We start from the raw sequence: 12,801 nt of genomic DNA, 5'->3' as shown, positions 1-12,801 counted from the left end.
TTTCCATAAAGAAGCTGCAAAAGCGCTTTAATATTTCGACCAACGTATGTGTTGTGGCCTGGCAAGACAGCCAAGCCACTATGAGGAAGCCGAACAGGTCAGGGATATGAGACTAGCCAAAAATAGTACGTATCTGTTGGAATACTTAACTTTAATCCATAATTGGTGAACATCGCTCTTGACGGTACATGTTTTACAGCATCAATAGTAACTGGTAATGGCGCCTTGCTAGGTCGTAGCAAATGACGTAGCTGAAGGCTATGCTAACTATCGTCTCGGCGAATGAGAGCGTAGTTTGTCAGTGAACCATCGCTAGCAAAGTCGGCTGTACAACTGGGCGAGTGCTAGGAAGTCTCTCTAGACCTGCCGTATGGCGGCGCTCGGTGTGCAATCACTGATAGTGGCGACACGCGGGTCCGACGTATACTAACGGACCGCGGCCGATTTAAAGGCTACCACCTAGCAAGTGTGGTGTCTGGCGGTGACACCACAGTATGTGCGTGAAAGACATTTTTTCGATCATGAAACTGGGTCACGATAATGTGGAAACTCGAGTGCGAACCACTGTGAAATTGTCTGTGGCCGTCTGTATGCCGACAGTTTGTACCAGGTAAGATTTATATTATGTCCACAGCGCGCAAAAACTAATTAGTTAATACTTGTTTTGTTTGTTCAAATGGTTCAAATGGCTCTGAGCACTATGGGACTTAACTTCTAAGGTCATCAGTCCCCTAGAACTTAGAACAACTTAAACCTAACTAACCTAAGGAAATCTCACACATCCATGCCCGAGGCAGGTTTCGAACCTGCGACCGTAGCGGTCGCGCGGTTCCAGACTGTAGCGCCTAGAACCGCTCGGCCACCCCGGCCGGCGTTTTGTTTGTGATCTATGTTGTTGATAAATGTGAAATATGAAACCAAGGCATGGGAGAACTCCCATTTAAAGGCGGTGCATTCACTGCTTTCCCCTCTTTCCCTTTCTTACCCTCAAACAGCGCGGCGTGGCGGCAGGGGAACCGTGAACCAAGGCTGAGTGCTTTGCCATTTACGCCCGGGCGTGGCCGGCGAGCCGAAATCTTGGCCATTCCCGTCTTAGATTAACGCCCTTCCACGTGAAAATTTCTGGTAGCATCGAAGTTGCTCGATTCGAAAACGGTCCCCATGTTGGTAACATGTCCTCACGGACAATCCCCCTCTTCCCTCGCACGTTACTGGACTTTGAATTTCTGTTTATGCAGCTGTTTTTGACGTGAACGCGTTTATTCGTTCATCGGTCGAACTTTCTTGCGTGACAAAATACCGTCAAATTTCAGTCGCTAATAACTACGAGAATGAAATGCGTAAACAATGGTTGAGTCCACAATGGATAGGTCACATCTGTTCGTGTTTGTCGCTCAGTGTGTGTTTTGTTTATGACGTCACCGTACGAGCGTAGGCGAATTCCCGTGAATGTGAGTAATGCGTTTAGAAGAGACATTGATTTGGGTGTCATTGTGAAAAGCTTGCGGAGCACTACTAGGAACCAAAGTGAGACAATACAGTTATTCTCCGGAATATAACCTAAAATCGGTATTAAATTGAAAATTACAAAATAATGTAAGATGTTGCTTCATATGACACTTAAATATTTAATAATTTATAAAAAATGCAAGTCAGTAGAAATCTCGCATCTAAAGGAATCCAAAGAACATAAGAAGTCTAGTCACGAGCGAATGAGAGAGCTATGTCAGCATCGAAAAAAAAAAAAAAAAAAACCAGCGCAAAGTGATTACGTAGCTGCCTCATGGTGCATACAGCGACAGTTAAGACTTGTGATTTATTTATGCTGTAACCACTGTAATATTCTGTCCAGCAGAGCTTTTTCCAATTCATGGAGGAATGATACAGCATCAGTGGTAAATGTTTTGGAGCAATAAACAGTCTTGTCTCCAAAACAGTCTTTAGTATTTTATATTTTGCTACTAATGCGTTTCGCCTTAAGGGGGGACATTGATGAAAAACACACACTATTTCAAAAATGCACCAAATCCACAGTTTTGGAGATATGGCAATGAAATTTTGTACCACGCTTTACTTGAAAGTAGCGCAATTACATATAAAATCCTTTGATTATATATATTCAACTTTTTTAGTGAAATTTGAAGTTTCTTTCTTTTTCTCAGAAAGTTTCTCTGTTTCATCTCTTTATATGTTGTAAGATTCTCTCATGAGGTTTTTGGAATAGGTCAAATAGGAGAATTTTCATAATTTTTTAATTATAATTCCACAAGTACAATTTTAAATTCATGGAAAATTCCAAGCACTTTGCCCCATATCTCAGCTTGCAACCAGAATTTCAAAATTTGCTCTTGAGACAACGTTTATTAAATTTACAGAAATATGTGTACAAAATTTCATAATTCTACCATTAATAGATTCCGAGGAAAAGGTACATAAACTTAAAAAAAAACTTTCCAGGAAACGCAATTTAAAGTTCAACCTAACTCTTTTCTTATGCCACTTCTTCAGGAGACACCACATTTTTACTCTGGGTCGTCTTTCCCTTCAAGGCTTCTCTTCTGGTTTCTTGTTGCCTGTCTTCTTTCCTTTACCAGGTCTTCAACTGACTTTTCAGCTGCGGAGACGCGCTGTAAATCTATTTTTCTCAGGATGTCTAGAGTCAAATTTCCTATCTTGAAGCCCATTCTTCCTAATACCTTCATCCTCCCGACGTTCCCATCATTAAATACAATAACTGCATCATAAGTTGCAATTCTGACAACTGTAGCAGATGCAAATGTGTTTTTAGGGCATCGTTTCCATATGAGTGAACTGAGAGACTCATTTGGATTTTGGGTTTTGCCATGAACACACTTTTTGAGAAGTGCAGGATTGGCAAGAAACCTTTAAGTGGGCTTGACAAGATCCAGAATACAATCTGGAAGCCTCTCCTTGTGAATGTAGGGGTTGTTATAGCTCGGAGCCTGGCGTGGCAGGGAGGTCCCGCCACACTTTTAATTAATTTTCAGGCACTTCGGATGCGATGTCAACATTGAAACTTTGGGAACTTATTGTCCATGAGTTGTACTAACAAATGTAAATCGAAAATTGATATTTTTGGTCAATTTCATCAACGTCCCCCCTTAAGGCATCTTCAGATTGGCTGGCACAGCAGCTTTTAAGCACTTAAGACTGCAGTCCATGCAAATGTCTTAGCAGACAAACAGATTTTCAATATTTTAAGAACATAACGTGGTGCCCTAATATAAAAAATGTGTTGACTATAAGGGAAGTCACGTTTAAAATACATAAAACAACTTAATATGTAGTTGAATTTGTCTATTGCCCACAGTCCTTGTATAGTATACAGTACAATCCAAAATATACCAATAACGGAATAAGGCCTACAGAAATGTATCACAAAATGGAAATACGTGATTTATTCCTGTAGGTCTGATCCCGTTTTGGTATCTTTTGGATTGCGCTGTATACTCTATAAGGACACTGCCCACGTCTCTTAAAATTCGACGAGGGCAACTACCTACTGAGGTCTTTTAAGTATTCTAAACGTGATTTCCAGTGTCCTCAACACTATTTTATTCCAGGGCACCACGTAATGTTCTTAAAATATTGACAACGATGTTTTCCTATTAAGACATTTGCGTGGACTGCAGCCTGTGTGTTTAAAAACTGTTGTGCCAGTCAGTCTGAAGATGCCTCAGTCTGAAGATGCGTCATTGCCAAAATATAATGTAATAAAGCCCGTTTTGCAGCCGATACTGTTAATCTCTTCAAAATACTCTGTGTAATCTTTGTATTAAAGCGATTGATGGTTAAATTACATGTTAATATTGAGCTCTCGTTATGATTTTTTCCCGATGCTGAAACGAAAAATCACCTGTGCGCACCCGAACTGCGCACAGAATAATGTTTTGTTTTAGAGGCGTTGTCCCACACTATGGGCCACCTTGCGCATCTGTAGAACAAATGATTTGTGGCTATACTTTCGTGAGTAGCCCAGATGCAAAAGCTGCTAACTGCATCACTGTGAAACTGAGATAATCGCGAGAAACTCATCCCGTTCAAACTGTTATAGTTCATTTCTTTTCTAAAAATATGTGAAAAAATAATTAATTGCACGGTTTTAATCTCTGAAATATGTGGTTATGTTTCATACGTTAAAATCTTAAGTGAAATATTGACTTGGAGTTTTTTGCACCCGATTTATGCAGTTAGCGGGTTTTGCAAACGTATCGCTCCAATTACAAAGCAAACATTCGATTGCAAAAACCGCTATTCGGTCCGCTGATTATTTACCACCATGAATCGCGTAAGAAGTGGTGTACCACCTTGCCCTCGCTACTTAGCGTTTAACTCCGCGCGGCATGAAGCATCCCAAGCCACCCCACCTAGCCTAATGTTCACATATCTCATGAATTCCCCAGTCTCCAATTTATCGGAGATAATGATCTTTTACCTCCATCTAGGTTCTTAGGGAGAAATGGTGGCGAGTTCGGGAAAATATTAGGAAGGCTCATGAGCGTCAGGTCTGTCGCTATAATAGACACAAGCGCCCCTTTCAGGGGAAGATAGGGGATCTTGTCTGCACCAGGAACATTACTGGGTGGAATTCCCGGGATAAATGCTTAGGGAAGCTTGCCCCAAGTTTCCTTGGTCCATATTCCATTGTCAAAATTTCAAGCCCGGTCAATCTTTTGGTCAGGGACCCGGGAAAGCGGAAGCTCATAACGGTGCATCTCAGTCAGATTCCAGCCTAGTGAGGGGTTCTTAGCCCCGGGGGAGGCTTGAGAGGGGGAGGCTGAGCCGTGGCGCCATTGAATTAGTAGACTGTTCTGTCTGGCGTTACTGGCTCAGGTGTAGTATCGACTATCTCCCCTGCGGCTCAATTGCCAATATCTAGGAGGAAGAGTTGGTATCTGTGGGTTGTGTCCTTAGAAGGTCTTTGCTTGCCGATATATATATATATATATATATATATATATATATATATATATATATATATATATATATATATATATATAGGGGTTGGCTGGCCCGAGAAGGTTGCACGAAGTTTGAGGATTGGCGGTAGAGTCGCGACAAGAGATGGTCACGAGGTCCGAGCGGACGAAGCCACGAGCTGCGCAAGGAGGGCCTGCGCAGAGGGAAGATACCGCAGGATTTCACCGGGGTCAGCGTCTACAGTAGTAGAGCAGTAGGCCGACATCCCGTCGGCTGGTTGGCAACATTCGTGTCGGACAACCACTCGTGGCATGGCTGCCCTCTTCTATCTGGCTTTCATCAACACCACTCAGTAACCGCTGCGACGCACCGTGGATCCATGGGGCTGCTTGCTGATAAAGGGGAGCAACATTATGTAATCGTCGTGGTGATTTGTTTTATTGTCTGCCTGCCCTTCTTATTATTTTCTGGTTTGTACCCGTCCCTCAGAGTTTTACTCGGTCGGCTCTTTGGACGTAAATATAGGCAGTAGTATTATACTAACACACTAGCTGTCATTTGAAAATTTATCTCGTTATTATGCTGCCTTTCCTTTCTGGTTTGTACTGGATCATTAATGTTCTAATTAATCAGCTCTTGGTCGTAAATAGAGTCGGAACGATTGTACTAACGCACAGACTGCCTATAACAAAAGAGGAACCTTGTGGTTAGATTTGGCTGTTAACCGGTTCAATTCTTTGATTGTAATTGCATTTGTCAGTCATTAGTTATAACCTGAACAACCTGTTGTACTAAGCTGTTCGTTTTTGTGTTGGAAAGACCGGGTCATTATTGGTGTATTTTAGCTGCATCTTGTGGTTCCGTCGAGTGAGTTCTCTTGAAATAAGTGTTCGCAAGTGATGTTTTAAGACGTTCCATCAGAGCGATCTTAATAACTGACAATCAGTTTAACTTTGAAAATATTAACAGCCAACTGTCGTCACCAGGGTTTTAGTCAATTGTCAGAAGGGACGGGTTGGGTTCCAGTCACCCCTTGGTTGCTGATTGAAATTAAGAGTTTGGTTGCTTTGAAGTAAGCCTTATCATAGTCATATTGTTTGCTAATCTGTTTAACCTTTAAGCACAGGTGCGCATCTTAACTCCGAACCTTTCGACATACAGCCTTCAAATTAAAAGTTAAGTCATTTGTTCTGAAACGTTCCCTTAGAAAAATTATACATGACTGTGCTTAAACTGACACACAATATTTTTTTTAGCGCAACGCAATCTGATTTTCAATAATCCCTACAAAAGAATGGCCCTGACTAACATTAACCTATACCTTTCACAAATCACTTACCTGACAAAAATCTTCGTTACTCGAACTACTGCAATACAGCGAGCGCCAATACTGCCAGCTAAATAAAAGATTCAAACTACGGAAGGCACTAACTACTGATAGGCATAGTTAGCAAATGAAAGATTTTAATAGAGAACAAACAATGTATTTACCTTAAAAGTCATAATATATATAGCAGTGCATGACATCCAGCCTTACAAATTTCAAAACTCCGCAATCTCTCTCCCCACATCCACCACTGCTGGCGGCTCACCTCCAACTGCGCAACGCTACGCGCTGTTAACATCCAGCTACCCAACATTACAATGGCAGACAACAATGCAAACTAGCCACAGACTGCACACAGCACAGCCAGTGATTTTCATACAGAGCGCTACGTGGCGTTACCAATAAGAAAACCTAAACAGCCTACTTACAGTTCCTAAAATGAGATTTTCACTCTGAAGCGGAGTGTGCGCTGATATGAAGTTTCCTGGCAGTTTAAAAATGGGTGCCCGACTCGAAGTCGGGACCTTTGCTTTTCGTGGGCAAGTGCTCCACCAACTGAGCTACCCAAGCACGACTCACGAACCTCTCCTCACAGCTTTACTTCCGACAGGTTTGCAGGAGAGCTTCTGTGAAATTTGGAAGGTAGGAGACGAGGTACTGCCGGAAGTAAAGCTGTGAGGAGTGGGCGTGAGTCGTGCTTGGGTAGCTCAGTCGGTAGAGCACTTGCCCACGAGAGGGAAAGGTCCCGAGTTCGAGTCTCGGTTCGGCACACAATTTGAATCTGCCAGGAAGTTTCATATCAGCGCACACTCCTCTGTGGAGTGAAAATTTCCTTCTAGAATCATCCCCCAGGCTGTGGCTAAGCCATGTCTGCGCAATATCCTTCCTTCCAGGGGTGCTAGTTCTGCAAGGTTCGCAGGAGAGCTTCTGCGAAGTTTGGAAGGTAGGAGACGAGGTATTGGCGGAAGTAAAGCTGTGAGGACGGGGCGTGAGTCGTGCTTGGGTAGCTCAGTTGGCAGTTCGCCGTCGGCCGGCGTGGAGGTAAGACGTAGTGTTAAGTGGTGGGCTTGCTGCAGCTTATAGCTCTTATTATAGAACACTCCGAGAAGTAATGAGTAGTATGCAGTGATGGCCCAACAAAGTCGAAAAGATAGATTGAAACTTACTTTTGATACTTTATATGCTCGACCCAAGTCGTTTGAAGTCGAAAACTGGTTAGAAGAAGATGAAGATGTGAAGCTCTAATTTAATGATATACTAGAGATCCACCTGTCTGTTGTAGCTTATGTTGCGTCTTTAAAACTGAGTAGCGCCGAGTTGTGCGAGAAAATAGTTGAGTCTTCCGGAGGTATCATGAAATTTAAGCATTCTGATGGCAACGTTGGTGAAGTCACCGTTGCACATGCTGGTTTCGGCATTTGCTCACTTCGAATCTTCGAGTTGCCGATTGAGATTGCAGCAGAACAAATTAATGCGGTAATTTCACCCTTCGGGAAAGTGCTCAGAATCTTTACCGAGAAATGGTCAAGTGCGCACAGATTTCCAGTACTAAACGGAGTATGGTAGCTTCGAGTGAAGTTACGAAAGGCACATCCCGTCGTACATCAGTGTCTGCGGGTATAGAGGGATTGTAATTTATGACGACCAACCGAGAACCTGTGCGGCCTGTAACAAGCCTGGCCACGTTCGCACAGAATGTACACAGCGGCGTGTGGCACAGCTGCCGGCCGGCGAGGACACCCGGCCCCCGGTGATGACAACACTGCCTGGAACTTACGCCGCCGTCTCACGCGCGTGGCCGATTGCTTCCTCAGCCCCTGAATCGTGTGCAAATTCAAGTATTCCAGACAGCGAAATTTCGATGGATGTCAGTGCCAACATAACTGACGACCTGCAAGAGTCCCGCCAATCTACAGAAACAGTCGAAGTTCCACGGAAGCAGGCACCTGCAAAGGTAAAGAAAGCAGATACGCCGGAAGTTGAAGATCGAAACATCTTGCAGGAAAGCGAAACTAACTTGGATACGGAAAGAAGTCCGTCTAGAGGTAATTCTCCACAGAAAAATAAGAAACGCAGGCTTGCGCGCAAAGGTGCAGAGGAGGCAGCTCCCATGCTGCGACAAAAAGTGAAGGAAGTAGGTAATAGGTTAAGTCATCAAATCGATAGCAACACAAAAGCGACACTAGTTTCTGAGGAGCGTTCCCCTTCTGCGCTGGAAACACGAGACGTCCAAGGAAAGCTAACAAAGAAAGCATCCCCACATCCCTAAGAAACGAGCCACTCTCCTGAAGATTCACTCGTCCCACCCACGACGAGAACGTCAACCACCTGGGCAGACGAAAGCGACCATAAAAATGCGGATGAAGAAATGAAAGAAGTTTCCGAAATTAAAACAGACTGTACGCCAGTCCCAAAGGAGGCTGATTTCTTCAACGAAGCCGTCTCCGTGAACGACCTTTATAAAGAACAAGGACACACCACTGACACGTTTGCTACGTTTGCTGCGTTTTGAAGCTGGCGCTTGCGAGACAAAACGCGAGAATGTTTTTAAAGTTTGATCCAGTAGAACGAACAATGTCTGACATACAAGCACACAAGATCGCTACAGTAAACCTTTAAATTACAGAACATAAAAGATTTTATATATGCTTCTGATATTGACATTATCCTTTTACAAGAAATGCAGGCATTGAGCATAATAATGGGCCCGGCTTCAACGCCATAACAAACCCAGGGCATGGAACGGAAATGGGCACAGCTCTGCGCACAAAGGAGGGCATAGTAGTCCAAGATGTGATAAAACTACCACACAGTAAGGCGGCCACAATAAACAAAATACGACTCATTAACATAAATGTCCCTTCAGGGTCCAGCAACAGGCACCGCAGAGAAGAGTTCTTTAAAGAAGAAGTTGTCCCTCTGTTTGGAATTTGATACGAACACCTTATTCTGGGAGGAGATTTTACTGTGTTTTGCATGCCAAAGACCAAACTCCCAATTTCAACAAGTGCAGTGAACTGGAACGTATAGTTAATGACTTAAGACTAATGGACTCATGGGAGCATATGCACGGTGCAACCCCTGGCTTCACCCACACCACAAGTCAGTCTGCGAGCCGTCTAGACAGGATATACGTAACGCAAAATTTGAAACACTTCATTTTGCAGTCCGAAATATGGCCTACCGTTTTTTCGGATCATGCTGCGTACATATGCATAATCAATCTGATAAAACAAGGGACCTACCGAGGTAGAGCCACATGGAAGTTCAACGTGTCACATCTGGAAGACCATGCTTGTCAGGAGTCATTTTACATAGTATGGAGAGGGTGTGAAAGCAAATTTAGCTCGTACAACTCTGCCACTGACTGGTGGGTGCAACGTGCCAAACCTAAAATACGGAGGGTTTTCAAAAATTACTCAAAAGACAAAAACTTTTGGTACAAATCAACTATAGAAGTCTACTTTCAGTGTCTAAGAGATTTGTGCAAGTCCGATGCAACAGTTGCGGACAACTATGAAAGAATTAACAAAATTAAACGAAAAATTTTGGCACTTCGGCGTAAACAACTGTAAGGCAGCGTGCCTAGAATATAGCACAGCCCGAGGTTACTTCCACTTATCATTCCAGTGTGAAAGCAAAGAAGCATCTCGTAAGATATTATCTGAAATAACAACTGATGATGGAAGGAAGCTCACGAAGCTAAAGGAGATTAAAGAGGCAATCTTACACCATTTTGAATCCTTAATGTCTGGTCAACCAGTTGACGAACAGCTTCGAGACGAGTTAATGATCAACCTCCATGGTAAAGTACGCACGCGGAAGCACACACTCTCATATCGGAAGTAACTGAAGAAGATGTCGAAGAAGCTATATATGGAATCATGAAAAATAAGGCTCCAGGAGCAGACGGAATTCCGGCAGAATTTTATCGCAAATTCAGTGGCCTCGTAAAAGCCACTCTCATCTGTAACGAACTAATAAACCCTGAAAATGACATCCAGAAAGAATTTCGAGAGGGGCTTGTTGGTTAGTGCCAAAAAATACCAACACGAAAACTGTAAGCGCTCTGAGGCCAACTGCGCTTTTAAACAGCGATGATTGCAGAGATTACCTAATTTCAACTGCCGACGTCTGCAAAATAAAACGTCCACTCATCTCACTCGACTTTGATAAAGCCTGCGACTGGTTTAATCATCGTTTTCTCCTTCGGACCATGGGCGCAATGGGCTTCCCGTCTAGATTCATTGCAATAGTAAGGAATACATTAACAAACAACTCAGCCAGATTTGTCATCAATGGACACATTAGTCGTCCGATTGAAGTCACCAGTTCTATTAGGCAAGGGTTCCATTAGGCAAGGGTGTCCAATGTCAATGGCAGTTTTCGTCATCGCCATCGAACCCCTGCTTGCCTCCCTAATGAAACATCTACCGGGACTACAAATAAACGGAGAAAAGATCGTGTGCAAGGCGTACGCTGATGATGGTGGTTTCCTAGTCGTGAGTGGCACTGAAATAGAGAGCGCACTACAAATAGTAACAAAATATGAATAGTCATCTGGTGCAAAACTTAATAGAACAAAGTCGGGGATTTTCAACATCGGTCTTGGAATTGGTACGCACACACAGGGTCTGTTACGCGAGCTTGTAACCATGAAATGTCTCGGTATAGATTTTAAAAGACACATTGCGCACACTATTGCTGCGAATTACCGAAAATTACTTAACAGCATACGTGCCTGTGTACAAGAACATAATATTAGGAAACTCGATGAGCTTCAGAGAGTAACAGTGGCAAATGTATACATCATTTCCAAAGTTAACTGTGTAGCACAAGTTCTGCCACTACTTGCGACTTTGTCTAAAAGCATCACATCTGCACTACGACACTTTGTGAGTCGCGGGCGTAATTTCAAAGTCAAATATGGCACTCTGATGCTCCCTATGAAATGTGGTGGATTAAACCTCACCGATGTCAGCAAAAAGGTGCAAGTCTTCTACCTTTCTACCACATACAAAAACTTGAAAGAACCAAGTGGTACCCTTGCTGCACATTTGTTAAACGAAATAACTCCTGCCGACATCCGTGCACCTATAAATGTCCAAAACATACCCAGTGGACTATACCACTTGAAACCCTTTTTAGTGGAATACTGCTACATACAGGCAAGGATCCCTGAAAAAGACATCAGAAAGTGAAAGAACTTTACAATAACTTGATGAAAGACAAACTCAGAAACGATGTAGAACAAAAATATACTTGATATAATTGGGAAACAGTCTGAGAAAATATTCAATGCCGTTACCTGCAAACGTATGTCAAATCGACCTGGTACTTTGCTGTCAACAGGAAAATCACGACGACCTCTAAATTTCATTCTTTTCGATTGGCAGCGTCAATGTAATATACCAGACACCGAAAGGCATAGTTTGTTGTGTGGCAAGGTAAAAGGTATATGGCTCTACGTAAGATAAAAGATAGCGAGCGTCAGCAGAACGACGCCCAACCCCATTACGCCTGCTGAACTCTTAAACCCTCACAGTATACCTTACCCTAAAACATAGCGAAACGCAATCAACTGGTTGAAAGACCAAATGGTGCACTACATCCTAACTAAAGAATCAAGTAGTAGGGAGGACTTCTGGGTATACATTACAACTGAGGACCACACGTAGATGTGTACTAAAAAATACAAAGAAAATTATGCTAGTTTTTTAACTAAAACAATAATGCGAAGAATATAAGTGAATAATTTACAGTACACAACCAACTATGTCGTATCTCAGACGAATGATTTTTGGTTAAAGGACGAGGTTTTGAAATAAGAAGTTATCAGAGAAGATCATCAGTGCCGGCCGGAGTGGCGGAGCGGTTCTAGGCGCTACAGTCTGGAACCGCGCGAACGCTACGATCCCAGATTCGAACCCTGCCTCGGGCATGGATGTTTGCGATGTCCTTAGGTTCGTTAGGTGTAAGTAGTTCTACGTTCTAGGGGACTGATGACCTCAGAAGTTAAGTCCCATATTACTCACAGCCATTTTGCCAAGATCATCAGTATAGACCAGTGAAGTCCATGTGTATATACTACTTTGTTTTGACGAAAGCATACAACACAGCGATGAAACTGGCAGGTAGCTTTTATTTAGTTCTTTCTTTATTCCTTTTACTTTTCACAAGAAGACATACTTTATCTTAATTATGAGTCAAAATCAAGCAGCAGAAGCCTACATTACATCATTACCTTTCTGAAGAAGAAAATTTTACGTCTTAGCAATAATGAGTTGTCTTATTTCTGGTTTGCTACCCACTGAGAAAGAAATTTATAGTTGTAGTAATGTTTCCATAAAAATTATGTCAATGCCATCATTACCTTTCTGAAGAAGAAAATTTTACATCTTAGCAATAATGAGTTGTCTTATTTCTGATTTGCCACCCACTGAGAAAGAAATTTATAGTTGTGGTTATGTTTCCATAAAAATTATGTCAATGCCTTCTCAATGGAATTTATGTTTATTTTTATTCAAGCCATG

The sequence above is a fragment of the Schistocerca serialis genome, chromosome 6 (genome assembly GCF_023864345.2).
Source record: "Schistocerca serialis cubense isolate TAMUIC-IGC-003099 chromosome 6, iqSchSeri2.2, whole genome shotgun sequence".
NCBI lineage: Eukaryota > Metazoa > Arthropoda > Insecta > Orthoptera > Acrididae > Schistocerca > Schistocerca serialis.
The sequence above is the reverse complement of the archived record's forward strand: the minus strand, read 5'-3'. Positions refer to the sequence as shown.